Source organism: Dama dama, unplaced genomic scaffold (assembly GCF_033118175.1).
Source record: "Dama dama isolate Ldn47 unplaced genomic scaffold, ASM3311817v1 ptg000270l, whole genome shotgun sequence".
NCBI lineage: Eukaryota > Metazoa > Chordata > Mammalia > Artiodactyla > Cervidae > Dama > Dama dama.
Window position 1 is genome coordinate 320,191 of NW_026871048.1, and position 27,808 is coordinate 347,998.

At 40.6% G+C, this 27,808-nt stretch overlaps 1 pseudogene; it reads left to right on the forward strand.

Annotated features, from left to right (window-relative positions):
• Positions 1-20,167: 20,167 nt before the first annotated feature.
• On the forward strand, positions 20,168-21,480 carry LOC133053772 (transcriptional adapter 3-like; annotated as a pseudogene).
• Positions 21,481-27,808: the final 6,328 nt, after the last annotated feature.

The window sequence follows — 27,808 nt, forward strand, 5'->3', positions numbered from 1 at the left end:
AGTGGATGTGATGTCACATATAGTTGCTGTGTTCTCATACACAAAGTGTGTCTGATGTCACATATAGTGGGCATGACATCATAAGCATAGTAGGTGTGATGTCATAGATACAGTTTTTGTGTTGTCACATGTATAATCAATGTGATGTCATACACAGTGGATGAGATGTCATACCTACTGGGTGTAATGTCATGAACACAGTAGATCTGATGTCATAAATACAGCGGTTGTGATGACACTGATACAGTAGATGTGATGTCAGATATTGCAGGTGTGATGTCAGATATAGTTGCTGTGTTCTCCTACACACAGTGTGTGTGACGTCACATATAGTGGGCATGACGTCATAAACATAGGAGGTGTGCTGTCATAGATGCAGTGGCTGTGTTGTCACATGTATAGTCAATATGATGTCATAAACAGACGATGTAATGTCCTACCTACTGGGTGCAATGTCATGAGTACAGTGGATGTGATGCCATAAATACAGCAGAGTGATATCATAAAGACAGGATGTGATATCATATATAGTGCATAAGATCTCATGTTTATACTGGTCGTGATATCATCAATGCAGTGAGTGTGATGACTCAGATACAGTGCATGTGATGTCATGTGTACAGAAGATGTGATGTCATATGCAGTTGATGTGACTGCCTATACTTTTGGTGTGATGTGTTGAATACAGTAGATGTGATGTCATAAATACAGCGGTTGTGATGACACCGATACAGTAGATGTGATGTCAGATATTGCGGGTGTGATGTCAGATATAGTTGCTGTGTTCTCATACACACAGTGTGTGTGACATCACATATAGTGGGCATGACGTCATAAACATAGGAGGTGTGCTGTCATAGATGCAGTGGCTGTGTTGTCACATGTATAGTCAATATGATGTCATAAACAGAGGATGTGATGTCCTACCTACTGGGTGCAATGTAATGAACACAGTGAATGTGATGTCATAAATACAGTGGTGTGATGTCATAAAGAGTGGGTGTGATGTCATATATAGTGCAAATGAGGTCACACATATGTTGGGAGTGATGTCATACATATACTGGTTGTGATGACAAGGTAGAGTGGATGTGATATCATAGTCTCTGTGATTTCAGATATAGTGGTTGAGTAAAGTTAATGTGATGTGATAATCAGTGGATGTGATGTCAGATGAAGTGGGTGTGATGTCATAAGCATTGTGTATTGATGTCACAAGGAGTGAATGTGATGTCATTTTTTGTGTGACTGATGTCATACAGACACCCAGATTGATGTCATACATAGAGTGGGGGTGATGTCATCAAGAAAATGGGTGTGATGACACAGATACAGTTTCTGTGATGTCAGATGTGTAGTCGATGTGGTGTCATAATCAGTGGATGTGAAGTCATATATAAGAGTGTGATGTCATGAGAACGGTGGATGGGATGTCATACATACAGTGGTGCGATTTAACAGAGCGGATATTGCGTCTTATATAGTGCATATGATATCAAACTTATAGTGGGTGTGATATCATCAATACAGTGTGTGTGATAACACAGATATTGTGGATGTCATAGCAGAAATAGTGGATGTGATGTCAGATATATTGGTGGTGCTCTCATACACTGTGTGATGTCATATATACTGGGTATGATGTTACAAATACAGTGGCTGTGATGTCACATGTATAGTAAATGTGATATCATAACCAGTGGTGTGATGTCATAAAGAGTGGATATTATGTCATATATAGTGCGTAAAATATCATAAATATAGTGCGTTTGATATCATCGATACAGTGGGTGTGATGACTCAGATACAGTGGGTATGATGTCAGATAAAGTTGTGTTCTTATACAGTGTGTGATGTCGTGTATGGTGGATATATTGTCGTATATATATTGGATGCGATGTCATACATACAGTGGATATGATGTAGCAGATACAACAGATGTGATATCACATATAGTGTGTGTGATGTCACCTATAGTGGCTGTATTCTCTCACACAGTGTGGGTGATGTCATGTACAATGGATATGATGTCATAAACATAGTGGGTGTGATGACTCATACAGTGGATGCAATGTCACGTGTACAGAAGGTGTGATATCATATACAATTGATGTGACTTCCTATATATTGGGTGTGATGTATTGAATACAAAGGAGGTGATGTCATAAATACAGTTGTGGAATGTAATAAACGGTAGATGTGATGTCATATACACTGCATATGATGCCATACAGATAGCTGGTGTGATGTCATGCATACATTGGTTGTGATGACACCGATACGGTAGATGTGATGTAAGATATTGTGGAGGAGATGATAGATACAGTTGCTGTGTTCTCACACACAGTGTGCATAATGTCACGTTCAGTGGACATGATGTAGTAAACACAGTGGTTGTGATGACTCATGCAGTGGATGCGATGTCACGTGTACAAAAGATATGACATGATATACAGTTGATGTGACTTCCTATATATTGGGTGTGATGTGTGGAATGCAGTGGATTTGATGTCATAAATACAGTGGTGAAATGAAATAAATCGTAGATGTGATGTCATGTACACTGCATATGATGCCATAGAGATAGTTGGTGTGATGTCATGCATACAGAGGTAGTGATGACACTGATACAGTAGATTTGATGTCAGATATTGACGGTGTGATGACACTGGTACGGTAGATGTGATATCAGATATTGTGGGTGTGTTGTCAGATATAGTTGCTGTGTTCTCATACACAGTGTGTGTGATGTCACATATAGTGGGCATGACGTCATAAACATAGGAGGTGTGCTGTCATAGATGCAGTGGTTGATTTGTCACATGTATAGTCAATGTGATGTCATAATCAGTGGATGTGATGTCATAAATACAGCAGTGTGATGTCATAAAGAGTGGATATTATGTCAGATATAGTGTGCATGATATCATAGATATAGTGGGTTTGATATCATCAATACACTGGGTGTGATGACACAGACACAGTGGGTATGATGTCAGATAAAGTTACGATGTGATATAGTGGAAGTGATGTCATCTTTAGTGAGTTTGATGTCATGAAAACTGTGGATGGGATGTCATAAATACAGTGGTGTGATTTAATAAGGAGTGGATATTATGTAATAGCAGATAGAGTGGGTGTGATGTCAGATGTAGTGTTTGTGTTCTCATACACACTGTGTGATGTCGTATATACTGAGTGTGATGTTATGAATATAGTGGGTGTGATGTCATAGATATACAGTGGCTGTGATATCACATGTATAGTAAATGTGATGTCATAATCAGTGGGTGTGATGTCAGATAAAGTGGGTGTGATGCAATACACAGTGTGTGTTTATGTTTTAAAGAGTGATTGTGATGTCATGTACTCTTCACATGATGTCATACAGATGCCCAGATTGATGTCATACATGGACTGGGTGTGGTGTGATCAAGAGAATGGGTGCGATGAGGCAGATACAGTTTCTGTGACGGCACATGTGTAGTTGATGTGATGTCATAATCAGTGGATGTGATGTCATATATACGGGTGTGATGTCATGAGTACAGTGGATGTGATGTCATAAATACAGCAGAGTGATATCATAAAGACAAGATGTGATATCATATATTGTGCATATGATCTCATGTTTATACTGGTCGTGATATCATCAATGCAGTGAGTGTGATGACTCAGATACAGTGCATGTGATGTCATGTGTACAGAAGATGTGATGTCATATACAGTTGATGTGACTGCCTATATTTTGGTGTGATGTGTTGAATACAGTGGATGTGATGTCATAAATACAGTTGTGTAATGTAATAAACAGAAGATTTGATGTTCATATATAGTGCATATGATGCCATATGGGTAGTTGGTGTGATGTCATGCATATAGTGTTTGTGATAACACCGATACAGTAGATGTGCTGTCAGAAAGAGTGGATGTGATGTCAGATATAGTTGCTGTGTTCTCATACACAAAGTGTGTCTGATGTCACATATAGTGGGCATGACATCATAAGCATAGTAGGTGTGATGTCATAGATACAGTGGTTGTGTTGTCACATGTATAATCAGTGTGTTGTCATACACAGTGGATGAGATGTCATACCTACTGGTTGCAATGTCATGAACACAGTAGATGTGATGTCATAAATACAGCGGTTGTGATGACACCGATACAGTAGATGTGATGTCAGATATTGCGGGTGTGATGTCAGATATAGTTGCTGTGTTCTCATACACACAGTGTGTGTGACATCACATATAGTGGGCATGACGTCATAAACATAGGAGGTGTGCTGTCATAGATGCAGTGGCTGTGTTGTCACATGTATAGTCAATATGATGTCATAAACAGAGGATGTGATGTCCTACCTACTGGGTGCAATGTAATGAACACAGTGAATGTGATGTCATAAATACAGTGGTGTGATGTCATAAAGAGTGGGTGTGATGTCATATATAGTGCAAATGAGGTCACACATATGTTGGGAGTGATGTCATACATATACTGGTTGTGATGACAAGGTAGAGTGGATGTGATATCATAGTCTCTGTGATTTCAGATATAGTGGTTGAGTAAAGTTAATGTGATGTGATAATCAGTGGATGTGATGTCAGATGAAGTGGGTGTGATGTCATAAGCATTGTGTATTGATGTCACAAGGAGTGAATGTGATGTCATTTTTTGTGTGACTGATGTCATACAGACACCCAGATTGATGTCATACATAGAGTGGGGGTGATGTCATCAAGAAAATGGGTGTGATGACACAGATACAGTTTCTGTGATGTCAGATGTGTAGTCGATGTGGTGTCATAATCAGTGGATGTGAAGTCATATATAAGAGTGTGATGTCATGAGAACGGTGGATGGGATGTCATACATACAGTGGTGCGATTTAACAGAGCGGATATTGCGTCTTATATAGTGCATATGATATCAAACTTATAGTGGGTGTGATATCATCAATACAGTGTGTGTGATAACACAGATATTGTGGATGTCATAGCAGAAATAGTGGATGTGATGTCAGATATATTGGTGGTGCTCTCATACACTGTGTGATGTCATATATACTGGGTATGATGTTACAAATACAGTGGCTGTGATGTCACATGTATAGTAAATGTGATATCATAACCAGTGGTGTGATGTCATAAAGAGTGGATATTATGTCATATATAGTGCGTAAAATATCATAAATATAGTGCGTTTGATATCATCGATACAGTGGGTGTGATGACTCAGATACAGTGGGTATGATGTCAGATAAAGTTGTGTTCTTATACAGTGTGTGATGTCGTGTATGGTGGATATATTGTCGTATATATATTGGATGCGATGTCATACATACAGTGGATATGATGTAGCAGATACAACAGATGTGATATCACATATAGTGTGTGTGATGTCACCTATAGTGGCTGTATTCTCTCACACAGTGTGGGTGATGTCATGTACAATGGATATGATGTCATAAACATAGTGGGTGTGATGACTCATACAGTGGATGCAATGTCACGTGTACAGAAGGTGTGATATCATATACAATTGATGTGACTTCCTATATATTGGGTGTGATGTATTGAATACAAAGGAGGTGATGTCATAAATACAGTTGTGGAATGTAATAAACGGTAGATGTGATGTCATATACACTGCATATGATGCCATACAGATAGCTGGTGTGATGTCATGCATACATTGGTTGTGATGACACCGATACGGTAGATGTGATGTAAGATATTGTGGAGGAGATGATAGATACAGTTGCTGTGTTCTCACACACAGTGTGCATAATGTCACGTTCAGTGGACATGATGTAGTAAACACAGTGGTTGTGATGACTCATGCAGTGGATGCGATGTCACGTGTACAAAAGATATGACATGATATACAGTTGATGTGACTTCCTATATATTGGGTGTGATGTGTGGAATGCAGTGGATTTGATGTCATAAATACAGTGGTGAAATGAAATAAATCGTAGATGTGATGTCATGTACACTGCATATGATGCCATAGAGATAGTTGGTGTGATGTCATGCATACAGAGGTAGTGATGACACTGATACAGTAGATTTGATGTCAGATATTGACGGTGTGATGACACTGGTACGGTAGATGTGATATCAGATATTGTGGGTGTGTTGTCAGATATAGTTGCTGTGTTCTCATACACAGTGTGTGTGATGTCACATATAGTGGGCATGACGTCATAAACATAGGAGGTGTGCTGTCATAGATGCAGTGGTTGATTTGTCACATGTATAGTCAATGTGATGTCATAATCAGTGGATGTGATGTCATAAATACAGCAGTGTGATGTCATAAAGAGTGGATATTATGTCAGATATAGTGTGCATGATATCATAGATATAGTGGGTTTGATATCATCAATACACTGGGTGTGATGACACAGACACAGTGGGTATGATGTCAGATAAAGTTACGATGTGATATAGTGGAAGTGATGTCATCTTTAGTGAGTTTGATGTCATGAAAACTGTGGATGGGATGTCATAAATACAGTGGTGTGATTTAATAAGGAGTGGATATTATGTAATAGCAGATAGAGTGGGTGTGATGTCAGATGTAGTGTTTGTGTTCTCATACACACTGTGTGATGTCGTATATACTGAGTGTGATGTTATGAATATAGTGGGTGTGATGTCATAGATATACAGTGGCTGTGATATCACATGTATAGTAAATGTGATGTCATAATCAGTGGGTGTGATGTCAGATAAAGTGGGTGTGATGCAATACACAGTGTGTGTTTATGTTTTAAAGAGTGATTGTGATGTCATGTACTCTTCACATGATGTCATACAGATGCCCAGATTGATGTCATACATGGACTGGGTGTGGTGTGATCAAGAGAATGGGTGCGATGAGGCAGATACAGTTTCTGTGACGGCACATGTGTAGTTGATGTGATGTCATAATCAGTGGATGTGATGTCATATATACGGGTGTGATGTCATGAGTACAGTGGATGTGATGTCATAAATACAGCAGAGTGATATCATAAAGACAAGATGTGATATCATATATTGTGCATATGATCTCATGTTTATACTGGTCGTGATATCATCAATGCAGTGAGTGTGATGACTCAGATACAGTGCATGTGATGTCATGTGTACAGAAGATGTGATGTCATATACAGTTGATGTGACTGCCTATATTTTGGTGTGATGTGTTGAATACAGTGGATGTGATGTCATAAATACAGTTGTGTAATGTAATAAACAGAAGATTTGATGTTCATATATAGTGCATATGATGCCATATGGGTAGTTGGTGTGATGTCATGCATATAGTGTTTGTGATAACACCGATACAGTAGATGTGCTGTCAGAAAGAGTGGATGTGATGTCAGATATAGTTGCTGTGTTCTCATACACAAAGTGTGTCTGATGTCACATATAGTGGGCATGACATCATAAGCATAGTAGGTGTGATGTCATAGATACAGTGGTTGTGTTGTCACATGTATAATCAGTGTGTTGTCATACACAGTGGATGAGATGTCATACCTACTGGTTGCAATGTCATGAACACAGTAGATGTGATGTCATAAATACAGCGGTTGTGATGACACCGATACAGTAGATGTGATGTCAGATATTGCGGGTGTGATGTCAGATATAGTTGCTGTGTTCTCATACACACAGTGTGTGTGACGTCACATATAGTGGGCATGATGTCATAAACATAGGAGGTGTGCTGTCATAGATGCAGTGGCTGTGTTGTCACATGTATAGTCAATATGATGTCATAAACAGAGGATGTGATGTCCTACCTACTGGGTGCAATGTAATGAGCACAGTGGATGTGATGTCATAAATACAGTGGCGTGATGTCATAAAGAGTGGGTGTGATGTCATATATAGTGCAAATGAGGTCACACATATGTTGGGAGTGATGTCATACATATACATATACATATACAGTGGATGTGATGTCTTAAATACAGTTGTGGAATGTAATAAACGGTAGATGTGATGTCATATACACTACATATGATGCCATACAGATAGCTGGTGTGATGTCATGCATACAGTGGTTGTGATGACACTGATTCGGTAGATGTGATGTCAGATATTGTGGGTGTGATGTCAGATATAGTTCCTGTGTTCTCACACACAATGTGCGTAATGTCACGTGCAGTGGACATGATGTAATAAACACAGTGGGTGTGATGACTCATACAGTGGATGCGATGTCACGTGTACATAAGATATGATATGATATACAGTTGATGTGACTTCCTATATATTGGGTGTGATGTATTGAATACAGTGGATGTGATGTCATAAATACAGTGGTGGAATGAAATGAATGGTAGATGTGATGTCATGTACACTGCATATGATGCCATACAGATAGTTGGTGTGATGTCATGCATACAGAGGTAGTGATGACACTGATACAGTAGATTTGATGTCAGATATTGAGGGTGTGATGACACTGATACGGTAGATGTGATATTAGATATTGTGGGTGTGTTGTCAGATATAGTTGCTGTGTTCTCATACATAGTGTGTGTGATGTCACATATAGTGGGCATGACATCATAATCATAGGAGGTGTGCTGTCATAGATGCAGTGGTTGTGTTGTCACATGTATAGTCAATATGATGTCATAAACAGAGGATGTGATTTCATACCTATTTGGTGCAATGTAATGAACACTGTGGATGTGATGTCATAAATACAGTGGTTTGATGTCATAAAGAGTGGGTGTGATGCCGTATATAGTGCATATGAGGTCACACATATGTTGGGAGTGATGTCATACATATACTGGGTGTGATGACAAAGACAGAGTGGGTGTGATATCAGACATACTCTCTGTGACTTCAGATATAGTGGTTGTGTTCTCATACGCACATATAGTAGAGGTGATGTCATAAACAGAGTGTGTGCTATCATAGATATAGTCGCAGTCAGAGATCAGCTCCCCAGAAGAGACACATGGAACACTTGAGACGGCGCACCAGCTGCCATCCAGGAAACCAAGTGGCTGGGACTGGGGAGGTGGTAAGTCGTACCCCCCACCTGGGGAGAGTTTGGTCGCCAAGCACCTGGTCGCCAGAGTTGCTCAGACCTTGGAACAGCACAAAACGCAGGCCCAACTGAATCTGCGCCTTTGAGGAGTACCCAAGAACCTGAATTTGTGTGGCTTAGACGTAGGAAGTGCACGCAACCAAGGGCCCACTTTAGACAATTCCCCTGCAGAGCAACCTGGAGCCTGAGCAGTGTAGACTGGCAAAGCATACACGCCCTGAGTGGGGGCAAACCCAGTGTGGCCGAAACACTGCAAGCACTCCCCACACATGCCACTGGTATTTGTTTGCAGTGTTCCTTCCTCCCCACAGCACACTGAACAAATGAGCCTAAATAAGTGACCACCTTCACCGCCTTGTGTCAGGGTGAGAATTAGACACTGAAGAAGCCTGCAAACAGAAGAAGCCAAAGTAAACAGAGGGAACTGCTTTGGAAGTGACAGGTGCAACAGATTAAAACCCTGTAGTTAGGATGGACCTAGGATGTAGTTAGGAAGGGGCCTATAGATCTTGAGAAGTATAAGCCGGATCAAGGAACTATCTGAAAATTAATTGACACCATACTGCCCACAACAGCTCCAGAGAAATTCCTAGATATATTTTTACTATTATCATTTTAAAAATTGTTTTTAATTTTTAAAAAAATTTTAAGTCCTCTATTACTCCTTTAATTTTTATTTTTATAACCTATTATTACCTTTCAAAAAAGACCCTATATTTTTTCATTTATTTTTGTAAAGCAAACTTCATATATATATTTTAAATAATTTTGTGATTTTGTTTTGTTTTTTTATAATGTATTTTTGAGAGCCTAACCTCTACTGTAGATTTTTAATCTTTGCTTTCTAGTATTTGTTATCCATTTTGTACCTTTAAGAATCCAATCTTCAGTGCCCAATTTTACGTAGGAGTGTGATTACTGGCCTGATTACTCTCTCCCCCTTTTGACTCTCCTTTTTCTCCCCCAGGTCACCTCTATCTGCTCCTTCCCCACTTCTCTTCTTTACCCAACTCTGTTAATCTCTGTGTGTGTTCCGGGCTGTGGAGAAAACTTAAGGACCTGATTATTGCCTAGATCTGTCTCTTTCCTTTTGATCCCCCGTCTTCCCCTCCTGGTCAGCTCTATCTCCTTCCTCCCTCTTGTCTTCTCTATGTAACTCTGTGAACCTCTCTGAGGGTTCCAGACTGTGGAGAGCACATAGGAAATTGATTACTAGCTAACTTGTGCTCGCCCTTTTTGATTGCCCCTCTTGTCCTCCTGGTCACCTCCATCTCCCTCCTTCCTCTTCTCTTCTCCATGTAACTCTGTGAAACACTCTGGGTGTCCCTCCCTGTGGAGAATATTTTCACCATTAACCTAGATGTTTTATCATCAGTGCTGTGTGGATGGAGAAGTCTTGAGGCTACTGTATGAATAAGACTGAAAACCAGAGGCAGGAGGCTTAAGCCCAAAACCTGAGAACACCAGAGAACTCCTGACCCCAGGGAACATTAATCGATAAGACCTCATCCAAAAGCCTCCATACGTTCACTGAAACCAAGCACCACCCAAGAGCCAAAAAGTTTCAGAGAAAGACATACCACGTGAATTCTCTAGCAACACAGGTACATAGCCCTGAGCTTCAATATACAGGCTGCCCAAAGTCACACCAAACCCACAGACATGTCAGAACTCACTACTGGGCACTGCATTGTACTCCAGAAAGAAGAAATCCAGCTCCACCCACCAGAACACTGACACAAGCTTCCCTAACCAGGAAACCTTGACAAGCCACCTGTCCAACCCCACCCACAGGGAGGAACCTCCACAATAAAGAGGAACCACAAACTGCCAAAATACAGAAAGGCCACCCCAAACACAGCAATATAAACAAGACAAAAAGGCAGAGAAATACACAGCAGGTAAAGGAACAGGATAAATGCCCACCAAACCAAACCAAAGAGGAGGAGATAGGGAGTCTACCTGAAAAAGAATTCATAATAATGATAGTAAAAATGATCCAAAATCTTGAACACAAAATGGAGTTACAGATAAATAGCCTGGAGACAAGGATTGAGAAGATGCAAGAAATGTTTAACAAGGACCTAGAAGACATAAAGAAGAGTCAGTCAATAATGAATAATGTCATAAATGAGATCAAAAACACTCTGGAGGGAACCAACAGTAGAATAATGGAGGCAGGAGATAGGATGAGTGAGGTAGAAGATAGAATGGTAGAAATAAATGAAGCAGAGAGGAAAAAAGAAAAAAGAATTAAAAGAAATGAGGACAACCTCAGGGACCTCTGGGACAATGCTAAAAGCCCCAACATTCGAACCATAGGAGTCCCAGAAGAAGAACACAAAAAGAAAGGCCATGAGAAAATATTTGAAGAGATAATAGTTGAAAACTTCCCTAAAATGGGAAGGAAACAGTCACCCAAGTCCAAGAAACCCAGACAGTCCCAAAGAGGATAAACCCAAGGCGAAAACACCCCAAGACACGAATTAGTCTAATTAACGAAGATCAAACACAAAGAACAAATATTAAAAGCAGCAAGTGAAAAAAAACCAAATAACTCACAAGGGGATTCCCACAAGGATAACAGCTGATCTTTCAATAGAAACACTTCAGGCCAGACGGGAATGGCAGGACATACTTAAAGTGATGAAAGAGAAAAACCTACAACCCAGATTACTGTACCCAGCAAGAATCTCATTCAAATATGAAGGAGAAATCAAAGCTCTTCAGACAAGCAAAAGCTGAGATAATTCAGCACCACCAAACCAGCTATTCAACAAATGCTAAGAATCTTCTTGAGACAGGAAATACAGAAACGGTGTATAAACTTGCACCCAAAACAACAAAGTAAACGGCAATGGGATCATACCATGGTATGAGATACCATGTGTGTGATGTCAGATATAATTGTTGTTTTCTCATACAGACAGTGTGGGTGATGTCATATAAAGTGGATATGATGTCATAACATGGTGTAATGTCATAGATCTAGTGGCTGTGATGTCACATGTATAGTGGATGTGATGTCATATATAGTGGGTGTAATGTCATGAACACAGTGGATGTGATGTTATAAATACAGTGGAGTGATATCATAAAGAGTGGGTGTGATGCCATATATAGTGCCTAGGATGTCTTACACATACTGGCAGTGATGTATTACATACAATGGGTATGACATGATCAATAGAGTGGGTGTGATGACACAGATACAGTGGATCTGATGTCAGTTATGGTGGGTATAATTTCATAAATACTGTGGTTTGATGTTAAAGAGTGAATGTGATCTCGGGTAGAGTGCACAGGATGTCATATATACACTCAGGGTGATGTCATAGATAGAGTGTGTGTGATTACACAAATAGAATGAGTGTTATGACACAGATACAGAGGATGCAATGTCACATGTATAGAAGATGTGATGTCATATACATTTGTTGTGAATTCATATCTAGTGGCTGTGATGTCATGAATACAGTGGATGTGATGTCATAAATACTGTGGTGTGATGTCATAAAGAGTGGACTTGATATCATATATAGTGCATTTGGAGAAGGAAGTGGCAACCCCCGCCAATGTTCTTGCCTGAAGAATCCCATGGACAGAGGAGCCTGGTGGGCTACAGTCCACAGGATCACAAAGAATCAGGCATGACTGAGCAACAACACACTTACTTACACTTAGAGTGCATATGATGCATACATATACTGGGTGTTATATCATCGATAGAGAGGGTGTGATGAGACAGATACAGTGGATGTGATGTCAGATATAGCTGTTGTGTTCTCATACACAGAGTCTATGATGTCACATAGAGTGGTTATGATGTCATAAACATAGTGGGACTGATGTCATAGTTACAGTGGCTGTCATATTTATGGTTGATGTGATGCCATAATCAGTGGAAGTGATACCATATATAGGGGGATGTGATGTCATGAATAAAGTGGTGTGATGTCACTTATACAGTGGGTGTGATGACACAGATACAGTGGTTGTGATGTCATATATAGTGGGTGTGAGTCATAAATACTATGTTTTGAGGTGGTAAAGATTGAATGTGATGTCATGTATAGTGCATGTGGGGTCATGCATACACCAGACTGATGTCATATATAGAGTGGGTGTGATGTCATCAACAGAATGGGTATGATGACAAAGATACAATGGATTGGTGTCAGATACAGTGGGTGTGATGTCACACATAGTGGCTGTGTTGTCATACTCAAAGTGTGTGAAATGGCACATATAGAGGACATCATGTCCTAAACATAGTGGTTGTGAAGTCATAGATGCAGTGGCTGTGAGGTGACATGTATAGTGGGTGTGATATCATATAATGGACTTGATGTCATATATTGAGGGTGTGATGTCATGAATACAGTGGATACGATACAATGGTTGTTACTGAGCCACGAAAAGATGCCGGGATTCTAAGACTCCAGAGATTAGGCTTGATCGCTCAGAGGTTATGTGTGATAAACTTTTATTAAAGTATAAAGGAGATAGAGAAAGCTTCTGATATAGGCATCAGAAGGGGGCAGAAAGAGTACCCCCTTGCTACTGTTAGCAACGAAGTTATATACTCTCACATTAGTTATTAAAATGAATCAAAAGAATGTCTGGAGGTTTTAAAGACCTCACTAGACCTACTCCCATAATTTACATTTGAAGATAACAGGATTAGTCAGAAGGTTTTTTCAGAGACTGTCCTCAAGCAGCATACATTATTGTTATATAATCCTAAGGAATGTAGAGGGAATGAGGGGAAAAAAAAGGTCTGTCTTTTCTTCCTCCTTGAGAATTCCAGACCTCTCTCTCTCCTTGGCTCTCCTTGGGGACCCCTGGACTTCTTATCAATCTGCCTAGGAATCAACACTCTCATGATGTCACAAATACAGTGGTGTGATATCATAGAGAATGAATATGATACCATATATAGTGCATATGTTGTCATACATATAGTGGGTGTGATATCAATACAGTGGGTGTGATGACACAGATACAGAGGATGTGATATCAGATATAGTATGTGTGATGTCAGATATAGTTGTGTTCTCATACACAGAGTGTGTATGGTGTCATATATAGAGGATATGATGTTATAAACATCATGGGAGTGATGTCACAGTTACAGTGGCTGTTACATGTATAGTCGATGTGATGTCATAATCAGTGGAAGTGACATCATATACAAGGGTGTGATGTCATGAATAGAGTGGTGTGATGTCATTTATACAGTGGGTGTGATGACACAGATACAGTCGATGTGATGTCAGATATAGTGGATGTGATGCCAGATATAGTGGCTGTGTTGTCACACACACATTGTGTGTGATGTCAGATATAATGAATATGATGTCCTAAAATAGTTGTTGTGATGACACACATATAATGGCTGTGATTCACATGTATAGTGGATGTGATGTCATGAATAGCGTGGATATGAAGTCATACACACAGGAATGATTTCATAAAGAATGGATATTATGTCATATATACTGCATGTGATGTCATATATATGTGGCTGTGATGTCATATGTACAGTGGGTATGATATCATCGATTCAGTGGGTGTGATGACAGAGATACAGTAGATGTGATGTTAGATAAAGAGGTTCTGTTCTCATACACATAGTCTGTGTGATGTCATATATAGAGTGGATATGATGCCATAAACATAGTGGGTGTGATGTCACATATAGTGGATGAAATCATAGATACAGTGGATGCAATATCACATATAGTGGATGTTTGGTCATCAATACAGTCTGTGTGATGTCATAGATGTAATTTGTGGGATATCATAGTTTTACTGGTCATGATGTTATATGTAGTGGAAAAGATAGCATGTGTTAAAAATAAACTCAAAATGGATTAAAGATCTAAATGTAAGACCAGAAACTATAAAACTCCTAGAGGGGAACATAGGCAAAACACTCTCCGACATAAATCACAGCAAGATCCTCTATGACCCACCTCCCAGAATATTGGAAATAAAAGCAAAACTAAACAAATGGGACCTAATGAAACTTAAAAGCTTTTGCACTACAAAGGAAACTATAAGTAAGGTGAAAAGACAGCCCTCAGATTGGGAGAAAATAATAGCGAATGAAGAAACACACAAAGGATTAATCTCAAAAATATACAAGCAACTCCTGCAGCTCAATTCCAGAAAAATAAATGACCCAATCAAAAAATGGGCCAAAGAACTAAACAGACATTTCTCCAAAGAAGACATACAGATGGCTAACAAACACATGAAAAGATGCTCAACATTGCTCATTATCAGAGAAATGCAAATCAAAACCACAGTGAGGTACCATTACACGCCAGTCAGGATGGCTGCTATCCAAAAGTCTACAAGCAATAAATACTGGAGAGGGTGTGGAGAAAAGGGAACCCTCTTACACTGTTGGTGGGAATGCAAACTAGTACAGCCGCTATGGAAAACAGTGTGGAGATTTCTTAAAAAACTGGAAATAGAAGTGCCATATGACCCAGCAATCCCACTTCTGGGCATACACACTGAGGAAACCAGATCTGAAAGAGACACGTGCACCCCAATGTTCATTGCAGCACTGTTTATAATAGCCAGGACATGGAAGCAACCTAGATGCCCATCAGCAGATGAATGGATAAGGAAGCTGTGGTACATATACACCATGGAATATTCCTCAGCCGTTAAAAAGAATTCATTTGAATCAGTCCTAATGAGATGGATGAAACTGGAGCCCATTATACAGAGTGAAGTAAGCCAGAAAGATAAAGAACTTTACAGCATACTAACACATATATATGGAATTTAGAAAGATGGTAACGATAACCCTATATGCAAAAGAGAAAAAGAGACACAGAAATACAGAACAGACTTTTGAACTCTGTGGGAGAAGGTGAGGGTGGGATATTTCAAAAGAACAGCATGTATACTATCTATGGTGAAACAGATCATCAGCCCAGGTGGCATGCATGAGACAAGTGCTCGGGCCTGGTGCACTGGGAAGACCCAGAGGAATCGGGTGGAGAGGGAGTTGGGAGGGGGGATCGGGATGGGGAATACGTGTAAATCTATGGCTGATTCATATCAATGTATGACAAAACCCACTGAAATGTTGTGAAGTAATTAGCCTCCAACTAATAAAAAAAAATAGCATGGGTTTTGTGTGTGATGTCATATACAGTGGGAGCGATGTCAGATGTTGTGGGTGTGATGTCACAGATATAGTGGTTGTGTTCATAGATATTGTGGTTTTGAAGTCAAAGACAGACAGGATGTGATGTCAGATATAGTGGGAGTGCTGTCACAAATAGAGTGGGGGTTATGTCTTATTCAGTGGATGTGATGGTATATATAGAATATATGATGTCAAATAGTGGATGTAACATCATAAATACAGTGGGTGTGGTATCATAAATACATTAGGCTGATATCATAAATATACTGGGCTTGATTTCATATGTAGTGGATAAGATATCATATGTTGTATGTGTGATGTCATATAGAGTCAGGGTGATGTCACATGTAGTTGGTATCTTGTGATAAATACAGGGGTGTGATGTCATAGATAGAGTGGAAGTGATATCAGATACAGTGGATATGATGTCACATACAGTTGGTGTGATGCCACTGATAGAGTGGCTGTGATGTCACAGATACAGTGGGTGTGATGGCAGATATAGTGGGTATGATGTCATAAATGCAGTGGGTGTGATGACATAGAGTGTGTGACATCATAGTTATGGTGGGTGCAACATCACAAATATGCTGGGTGTGATGTCCTAATAACAGTGGGTATGACGCCAGAGTTATAGTGGTTGTGATCTCATAGACATTGTGGGTGTGATGTCACATATATAGACAATGTTATGTCATACACATTGGAATTGATGTCACATAGAGTGGATGTGATGTCATTGATGCAGTGGGTTTGATCATAGATATGGTGGGTGTGATGGCACAGATGTAGTGGATGGGAAATATATAGTGAGTGTGATGTTATAAATGTGTGTGATGTCATACAGTGGACGAGATGTCATAAATACTGTGGTTGTGATGTCATCAGTACAGTGTCTGTGATCATAGATATGGTGTGTGTGACGTAGCCGATAGAGTGGTTGTGATGTCAAATATAGTGGTTGTGTTGTCATAAACATAGTGGGTGTGATGTCATATATAGAGCATATGATGTCATACAAAGAGGGGGTGTGATGACACATAGAGTTGATGTGGTGTCAGATATAGTGTGTGTGATGTCAGATATAATGCTTGTGATGTCATAAACATAGTGGGTGTGATGTTATAGATACAGTGGCTGTGATGTCATATACAATGCATGTGATGTCATTTATAGTGGCCTTTTGTCCTAAATACAGGAGGTGTGATGTCATAAATACAGCAGTGTGACAACATAAAAAGTGGATGGGATGCCATATATAGTGCATAAGATGTCACCCATACAGTGCGTGTGATATTATCAATACACTGGTTGTGATGACACAGATACACTGGATATGATGTCATATATAGTGGACGTGGTATAAATACAGTGAATGTGATGTCATAAATACAGTTGCTTGATATCATAAACAGTTGATCTGATGTCATGTATAGTGAAAGTGATGTCATAGGTATGCTGAGTGTGATGTCATATATACAGTGGGTGTGATGTCATTGATACAGTGCATGTGATGTCACATGTATAGTAGTTGTGATGTCATATTCAACAGAAGTGTTGCCATATAGTGGCTATTTTGTCATAAATATAGTGGGTTAGATGTGATTAAAACAGTGGGTGTGATATCATAAAAACAGAGGGTGTTATATCGTAGTTCTACTGGGCATGGTTTCATATGCTGTGTATATCATATGTTGTGTGTGTGATGACATATAGAATGGTGTCAGATCCAGTGGGTGTGATGTCAGATCCAGTGGTTTTGTTGTCATAAACACAGGGAGTCTGATGGTATATACAGTGGATATGATGTCATAAATATAGTGTGTGTGACGTCATAGATACGGTGGCTATGATGTCACATGTATATTTGATATGATGTCATATACACAGGGTCTAGACTTTCCTGGTGGCTCAGATGATAAAGCGTTTGCCTACAATGGGGGAGACACGGGTTCAATCCCTGGGTCAGGAAGATCTCCCGGAGGAGGAAATGGCAACCCACTCCAGTGTTCTTGCCTGGAAAATCCCATGGACGGAAGAGCCTGGTAGGCTACAGTCCATGGGGTCTCAAAGATTCGGACGTGACTGACCAAATTCACTTTCTTTCATGTACAGTGGATGTGATGTCACATGTAGTGGATTTGATGTCATGAATACAGTGGATTTCATGTCCTAACTACAGTAGGTGGTGTCATAAACAGTGGATGGGATGTCATATATAGTGCCTAAGATGTCATTCAAGAGTATGATATCATACATTCAGTGGGTGTGACATCGATACAGTTGGCGTGATGACACAGATACAGTGGATGTGATGTCATATATAGTGGGTGTGATGTCATAAATACTGTGTTTTGATGTTGTAAACATTGAATGTGATGTCATGTATAGTGCATGTGGTGTCATGCATACACCAGGCTGATGTCATATGTAGAGTGGGTGTGATGTCATCAACAGAATGGGTATGTGACAAAGATACAATGGATTGATGTCAATACAGTGGGTGTGATGTCACACATAGTGGCTGTGTTGTCATACTCACAGTGTGTGAGATGGCACAAAGAGTGGACATCATGTCCTAAACATAGTGGTAGTGAAGTCATAGATGCAGTGGCTGTGATGTGACATGTATAGTGGGTGTGATATCATATAATGGACTTGATGTCATATACTGAGGGTGTGATGTCATGAATACAGTGGATGCGATAGAATGGTTGTTGCTGAACCACGAAAAGATGCCGGGATTCTTAGCCTCCAGAGATTAGGCTTGATCACTCAGAGGCTTTGTGTAGTAAAGTTTTATTTAAGTATAAAGGGGATAGAGAAAGCTTCTGATATAGGCATCAGAAGGGGGCAGAAACAGTACCCCGTTGCTACTGTTAGCAACGAAGTTATATACTCTCAAATTAGTTATTAAAATGAATCAAAAGAATGTCTGGAGGTTTTAAAACCTCACTAGCCCTATTCCCATAATTTACATTTGAAGATAACAGGATTAGTCAGAAGGTTTTTTCCAGAGACTGTCCTCAAGCAGGATACATTATTGTTATATAATCCTAAGGAATGTAGAGGGAATGAGGGGGAAAAAAAATGTCTGTCCTTTCTTCCTCCTTGAGAATTCCAGACCTCTCACTCCTTGGCTGTCCTTGGGGACCCCTGGACTTCTTATCAATCTGCCTAGGAATCGACTCTCTCATGATGTCACAAATACAGTGGTGTGATATCATAGAGAATGAATATGATACCATATATAGTGCATATGTTGTCATACATATAGTGGGTGTGGTATCAATACAGTGGGTGTGATGACACAGATACAGAGGATGTGATATCAGATATAGTATGTGTGATGTCAGATATAGTTGTGTTCTCATACACAGAGTGTGTGTGGTGTCATATATAGAGGATAGGATGTTATAAACATCATGGGAGTGATGTCACAGTTACAGTGGCTGTCACATGTATAGTCGATGTGATGTCATAATCAGTGGAAGTGACATCATATACAAGGGTGTGATGTCATGAATAGAGTGGTTTGATATCATTTCTACAGTGGGTGTGATGACACAGATATAGTCGATGTGATGTCAGATATAGTGGATGTGATGCCAGATATAGTGGCTGTGTTGTCATACACACATTGTGTGTGATGTCAGATATAATGAATATGATGTCCTAAAATAGTTGTTGTGATGACACACATATAATGGCTGTGATTCACATGTATAGTGGATGTGATGTCATGAACAGTGTGGATATGAAGTCATAAACACAGGAATGATTTCATAAAGAATGGATTGTATGGCCCCTCCCATGGCCTCGGGGCCGCTGGAGGCAGCAAGGAGGAGGCACTGAACTGAGCTCTTGGCTGGCATCAACTCTAAATCCTCAGACCATCCCAGGGCAGGTCCCCTGTCCTGAGGCATGAGTGAGCTGAAGGACTGCCCCTTGCAGTTCCACGACTTCAAGTCTGTGGACAACCTGAAGGTCTGTCCCCACTACACGGCGGTTTGGTGTGGTCTGAGGATGACGGCATCGGCATCGAGGAGCTGGACACCCTGCAGCTGGAGCTTGAGACCCTGCTCTCCTCTGCCAGCCGGCGCCTGCGGGTGCTTGATGCTGAAACCCAGATCCTCACTGACTGGCAGGATAAGAAAGGTGACCGACGATTCCTGAAGCTGGGTCGAGACCATGAGCTTGGAGCTCCCCCCAAACATGGGAAGCCCAAGAAGCAGAAACTGTAAGGGAATGTGGGACATGGGCCTGGCCCTGGCCCTGGGCGACCCAAATCCAAAAACCTTCAGCCCAAGATCCAGGAATATGAATTCACTGATGACCCAATTGATGTGCCACGTATCCCCAAGAATGACGCCCCCAACAGATTCTGGGCTTCGGTGGAGCCATACTGTGCTGATATCACCAGTGAGGAAGTGCGCACGCTAGAGGAGCTGCTGAAACCCCCAGAAGATGAGGCTGAACATTACAAGATTCCGCCCCTGGGGAAGCACTACTCCCAGTGCTGGGCACAGGAGGACCTGCTGGAGGAGCAGAAGGACGGGGCCCGGGAAGCAGCCGTGGCTGACAAGAAGAAAGGCCTCATGGGGCCCCTGACCGAACTGGACACTAAAGATGTGGATGCCCTGCTGAAGAAGTCCGAGGCCCAGCATGAGCAGCCAGAAGACGGGTGTCCCTTTGGTGCCCTGACACAGCGCCTGCTGCAGGCCTTGGTGGAGGAAAATATTATTTCCCCCATGGAGGACTCTCCTATTCCAGACATGTCTGGGAAAGAATCGGGGGCGGATGGGGCAAGCACCTCTCCCCGCAATCAGAACAAGCCCTTCAGTGTGCCACATACTAAGTCCTTGGAGAGCCGAATCAAGGAGGAGCTGATCGCCCAGGGTCTGCTGGAATCTGAGGACCACCCCATAGAGGACTCGGAGGACGAGGTTCTGGCAGAGCTGCGCAAGCGGCAGGCTGAGCTGAAGGCGCTCAGTGCCCACAATCGCACCAAGAACCATGACCTGCTGAGGCTGGCGAAGGAGGAAGTGAGCGGGCAGGAGCTGAGGCAGCGGGTCCGCATGGCAGACAATGAGGTCATGGATGCCTTCCGCAAGATCATGGCTGCCCGTCAGAAGAAACGGACCCCCACAAAGAAGGAGAAAGACCAAGCTTGGAAGACTCTGAAGGAGCATGAGAGCATCCTGAAGCTGCTGGACGGGTAGCTGTCACCCCTGCTCAGGCTGCCTTCCCCCGGCCTGGGAAGGGGAGGCACACTTCCTTTGGGCTTCCAGAAGCTTCAGCCTGTGGCTGCCTAGCTAATGTCAAATGGCAGCAGTCTCTAGGGGCTGGGCCCTTCCCTGACATCTTCTGGCCTAACTCTATACAGCCAGAACATGAGAGGCCCTGCTGGGCTGGCCTGGGGCCCAGTCTCTGCTTGGTCCCCTAAATGAGAGGGGGGCTTCATTTCTGGGTCATCCTCACCCACTCCCCTCTCCACCCCTTTCACCCTCAAGGACTTATCCCTTGTGGTTTTGTAAGGTGCAGACTTAAGAACAAAGAGACTGAAACATGGTTTTTAAAAAAAAATAAAAAAGAATGGATGGTATGTCATATATACTGCATGTGATGTCATATATATGTGGCTGTGATGTCATATGTACAGTGGGTATGATATCATCGATTCAGTGGGTGTGATGACAGAGATACAGTAGATGTGATGTTAGATAAAGAGGTTCTGTTCTCATACACATAGTCTGTGTGATGTCATATATAGAGTGGATATGATGCCATAAACATAGTGGGTGTGATGTCACATATAGTGGATGAAATCATAGATACAGTGGATGCAATATCACATATAGTGGATGTTTGGTCATCAATACAGTCTGTGTGATGTCATAGATATAATTTGTGGGATATCATAGTTTTACTGGTCATGATGTTATATGTAGTGGATAAGATAGCATGTGTTAAAAATAAACTCAAAATGGATTAAAGATCTAAATGTAAGACCAGAAACTATAAAACTCCTAGAGGAGAACATAGGCAAAACACTCTCCAACATAAATCGCAGCAAGATCCTCTATGACCCACCTCCCAGAATATTGGAAATAAAAGCAAAACTAAACAAATGGGACCTAATAAAACTTAAAAGCTTTTGCACTACAAAGGAAACTATAAGTAAGGTGAAAAGACAGCCCTCAGATTGGGAGAAAATAATAGCAAATGAAGAAACACACAAAGGATTAATCTCAAAAATATATAAGCAACTCCTGCAGCTCAATTCCAGAAAAATAAATGACCCAATCAAAAAATGGGCCAAAGAACTAAATAGACATTTCTCCAAAGAAGACATACAGATGGCTAACAAACACATGAAAAGATGCTCAACATCACTCATTATCAGAGAAATGCAAATCAAAACCACAATGAGGTACCATTACACGCCAGTCAGGATGGCTGCTATCTAAAAGTCTACAAGCAATAAATGCTGGAGAGGGTGTGGAGAAAAGGGAACCCTCTTACACTGTTGGTGGGACTGCAAACTAGTACAGCCGCTATGGAAAACAGTGTGGAGATTTCTTAAAAAACTGGAAATAGAACTGCCAGCAATCCCACGTCTGGGCATACACACTGAGGAAACCAGATCTGAAAGAGACACGTGCACCCCAATGTTCATTGCAGCACTGTTTATAATAGCCAGGACATGGAAGCAACCTAGATGCCCATCAGCAGATGAATGGATAAGGAAGCTGTGGTACATATACACCATGGAATATTCCTCAGCCATTAAAAAGAATTCATTTGAATCAGTCCTAATGAGATGGATGAAACTGGAGCCCATTATACAGAGTGAAGTAAGCCAGAAAGATAAAGAACTTTACAGCATACTAACACATATATATGGAATTTAGAAAGATGGTAACGATAACCCTACATGCAAACCAGAAAAAAAGACACAGAAATACAGAACAGACTTTTGAACTCTGTGGGAGAAGGTGAGGGTGGGATGTTTCAAAAAAAAACAGCATGTATACTATCTATGGTGAATCAGATCACCAGCCCAGGTGGGATGCATGAGACAAGTGCTTGGGCCTGGTGCACTGGGAAGACCCAGAGGAATCGGGGGAGGTGGGAAGGGGGATCGGGATGGGGAATACGTGTAAATCTATGGCTGATTCATATCAATGTATGACAAAACCCACTGAAATGTTGTGAATTAGCCTCCTACTAATAAAAATAATAGCATGTGTTTTGTGTGTGATGTCATATAGAGTGGGAGCGATGTCAAATGTTGTGGGTGTGATGTCACAAATAGAGTGGGTGTGATGTCACAGATATAGTGGTTGTGTTCCTAGATATTGTGGTTTTGAAGTCAAAGACAGACAGGATGTGATGTCAGATATAATGGGAGTGCTGTCACAAATAGAGTGGGGGTTATGTCTTATACAGTGGATGTGATGGTATATATAGAATATATGATGTCAAATAGTGGATGTGACATCATAAATACAGTGGGTGTGGTATCATAAATACATTAGGCTGATATCATAAATATACTGGGCTTGATTTCATATGTAGTGGATAAGATATCATATGTTGTATGTGTGATGTCATATAGAGTCAGGGTGATGTCACATGTCATTGGTGTCTTGTGATAAATACAGGGGTGTGATGTCATAGATAGAGTGGAAGTAATATCAGATACAGTGGATATGATGTCACATACAGTGGGTGAGATGCCATTGATAGAGTGGCTATGATGTCACAGATACAGTGGGTGTGATGGCAGATATAGTGGGTATGATGTCATAAATGCAGTGGGTGTGATGACATAGAGTGTGTGACATCATAGTTATGGTGGGTGCAACACCACAAATATGCTGGGTGTGATGTCCTAATAACAGTGGGTATGACGCCATAGTTATAGTGGTTGTGATCTCATAGACACGGTGGGTGTGATGTCACATATATAGACAATGTTATGTCATACACATTGGAATTGATGTCACATAGAGTCGATGTGATGTCATTGATGCGGTGGGTTTGATCATAGATATGGTGGGTGTGATGGCACAGATGTAGTGCATGGGAAATATATAGTGAGTGTGATGTTATAAATGTGTGTGATGTCATACAGTGGACGAGATGTCATAAACAGTGTGGTTGTGATGTCATCAGTGCAGTATCTGTGATCATAGTTATGGTGTGTGTGAAGTAGCAGATAGAGTTGATGTGATGTCAAATATAATGGTTGTGTTGTCATAAAAATAGTGGGTGTGATGTCATCTATAGGGCATATGATGTCATACAAAGAGTGGGTGTGAGGACACATAGAGTTGATGTGGTGTCAGATATAGTCTGTGTGATGTCAGATATAATGGTTGTGATGTCATAAACATAGTGGGTGTGATGTTATAGATACATTGGCTGTGATGTCATATACAATGCATGGGATGTCATTTATAGTGGCCTTTTGTCCTAAATACAGGAGGTGTGATGTCATAAATACAGCAGTGTGACAACATAAAAAGTGGATGGGATGCCATATATAGTGCATAAGATGTCACCCATACAGTGCGTGTGATATTATCAATACACTGGGTGTGATGACACAGATACACTGGATATGATGTCATATATAGTGGACGTGGTATAAATACAGTGAATGTGATGTCATAAATAAAGTTGCTTGATGTCATAAACAGTTGATGTGATGTCATGTATAGTGAAAGTGATGTCATAGGTATGCTGAGTGTGACGTCATATATACAGTGGGTGTGATAGCATTGATACAGTGCATGTGATGTCACATGTATAGTGGTTGTGATGTCATATACAACGGAAGTGTTGCCATATAGTGGCTATTTCGTCATAAATATAGTGGGTTAGATGTGATTAAAACACTGGGTGTGATATCATAAATACAGAGGGTGTTATATCATAGTTCTACTGGGCATGGTTTCATACGCTGTGTATATCATATGTTGTGTGTGTGATGACATATAGAATGGTGTCAGATCCAGTGGGTGTGATGTCAGATCCAGTGGTTTTGTTGTCATAAACACAGGGAGTCTGATGGTATATACAGTGGATATGATGTCATAAATATAGTGTGTGTGACGTCATAGATACGGTGGCTATGATGTCACATGTATATTTGATATGATGTCATATACACAGGGTCTAGACTTTCCTGGTGGCTCAGATGATAAAGCGTTTGCCTACATTGCGGGAGACACGGGTTCAATCCCTGGGTCAGGAAGATCTCCCGGAGGAGGAAATGGCAACCCACTCCAGTGTTCTTGCCTGGAAAATCCCATGGACGGAAGAGCCTGGTAGGCTACAGTCCATGGGGTCTCAAAGATTCGGACGTGACTGACCAAATTCACTTTCTTTCATGTATAGTGGATGTGATGTCACATGTAGTGGATTTGATGTCATGAATACAGTGGATATGTTGTCCTAACTACAGTAGTTTGGTGTCATAAAGAGTGGATGTGATGTCATATATACTGCCTATGATGTCATACAAGAGTGGGTGTGATGTCATACATACAGTGGGTGTGACATCGATACAGTTGGCATGATGACACAGATACAGTGGATGTGATGTCATATATAGTGGGTGTGATGTCATAAATACTGTGTTTTGATGTAGTCAAGATTGAATGTGATGTCATGTATAGTGCATGTGGTGTCATGCATACACCAGACTGATGTCATACGTAGAGTGGTGTGATGTCATTTATACAGTGGGTGTGATGACACAGATACAGTCGATGTGATGGCAGATATAGTGGATGTGATGCCAGATATAGTGGCTGTGTTGTCATACACACATTGTGTGTGATGTCAGATATAATGAATATGATGTCCTAAAATAGTGGTTGTGATGACACATATATAATGGCTGTGATTCACATGTATAGTGGATGTGATGTCATGAATAGCGTGGATATGAAGTCATAAACACAGGAATGATTTCATAAAGGATGGAAGGTATGTCATATATAATGCATATGATGTCATATATATGTGGCTGTGGTGTCATATGTACAGTGGGTATGATATCATCGATTCAGTGGGTGTGACGACAGAGATACAGTAGATGTGATGTTAGATAAAGAGCTTCTGTTCTCATACACATAGTGTGTGTGATGTCATATATAGTGGTTAAGATGCCATAAACATAGTGGGTGTGATGTCACATACAGTGGATGAAATCATAGATACAGTGGATGCAAAATCACATATAGTGGATGTTTTTGTCATCAATACAGTCTGTGTGATATCATAGATATAATTTGTGGGATATCATAGTTTTACTGGTCATGATGTGATATGTAGTGGATAAGATAGCATGTGTTTTGTGTGTGATGTCATATAGAGTGGGAGCGATGTCAAATGTTGTGGGTGTGATATCACAAATAGAGTGGGTGTGATGTCACAGATATAGTGGTTGTGTTCCTAGATATTGTGGTTTTGAAGTCAAAGACAGACAGGATGTGATGTCAGACATAGTGGGAATGCTGTCACAAAAAGAGTGGGGGTTATGTCTTATTCATTGGATATGATGGTATATATTAGAATATATGATGTCAAATAGTGGATGTGACATCATAAATACAGTGGGTGTGGTATAATAAATACATTAGGCTGATATCATAAATATACTGGGCTTGATTTCATATGTAGTGGATAAGATATCATATGTTGTATGTGTGATGTCATATTGAGTCAGTGTGATGTCACATGTAGTTGGTGTCTTGTGATAAAATACAGGGGTGTGATGTCATAGATAGAGTGGAAGTGATATCAGATACAGCGGATATGATGTCACATACAGTGGGTGTGATGCCATTGATAGAGTGGCTGTGATGTCACATGTATACTGGCTGTGATGTCATATACAATGCATGTGATGTCATTTATAGTGGCCTTTTGTCCTAAATACAGGAGGGGTGATGTCATAAATACAGCAGTGTGACAACATAAAAAGTGGATGGGATGCCATATATAGTGCATAAGATGTCACCCATACAGTGGGTGTGATATTATCAATACACTGGGTATGATGACACAGATACACTGGACATGATGTCATATATAGTGGACGTGGTATAAATACAGTGAATGTGATGTCATAAATACAGTTGCTTGATGTCATAAACAGTTGATGTGATGTCATGTATAGTGAAAGTGATGTCATAGGTATGCTGAGTGTGATGTCATATATACAGTGGGTGTGATGTCATTGATACAGTGCATGTGATGTCACATGTATAGTGGTTGTGATGTCATATACAATGGAAGTGTTGCCATATAGTGGCTATTTTGTCATGAATATAGTGGGTTAGATGTGATTAAAACAGTGGGTGTGATATCATAAATACAGAGGGTGTTATATCATAGTTCTACTGGGCATGGTTTCATACGCTGTGTATATCATATGTTGTGTGTGTGATGACATATAGAATGGTGTCAGATCCAGTGGGTGTGATGTCAGATCCAGTGGTTTTGTTGTCATAAACACAGAGTGTGATGGTATATACAGTGGATACG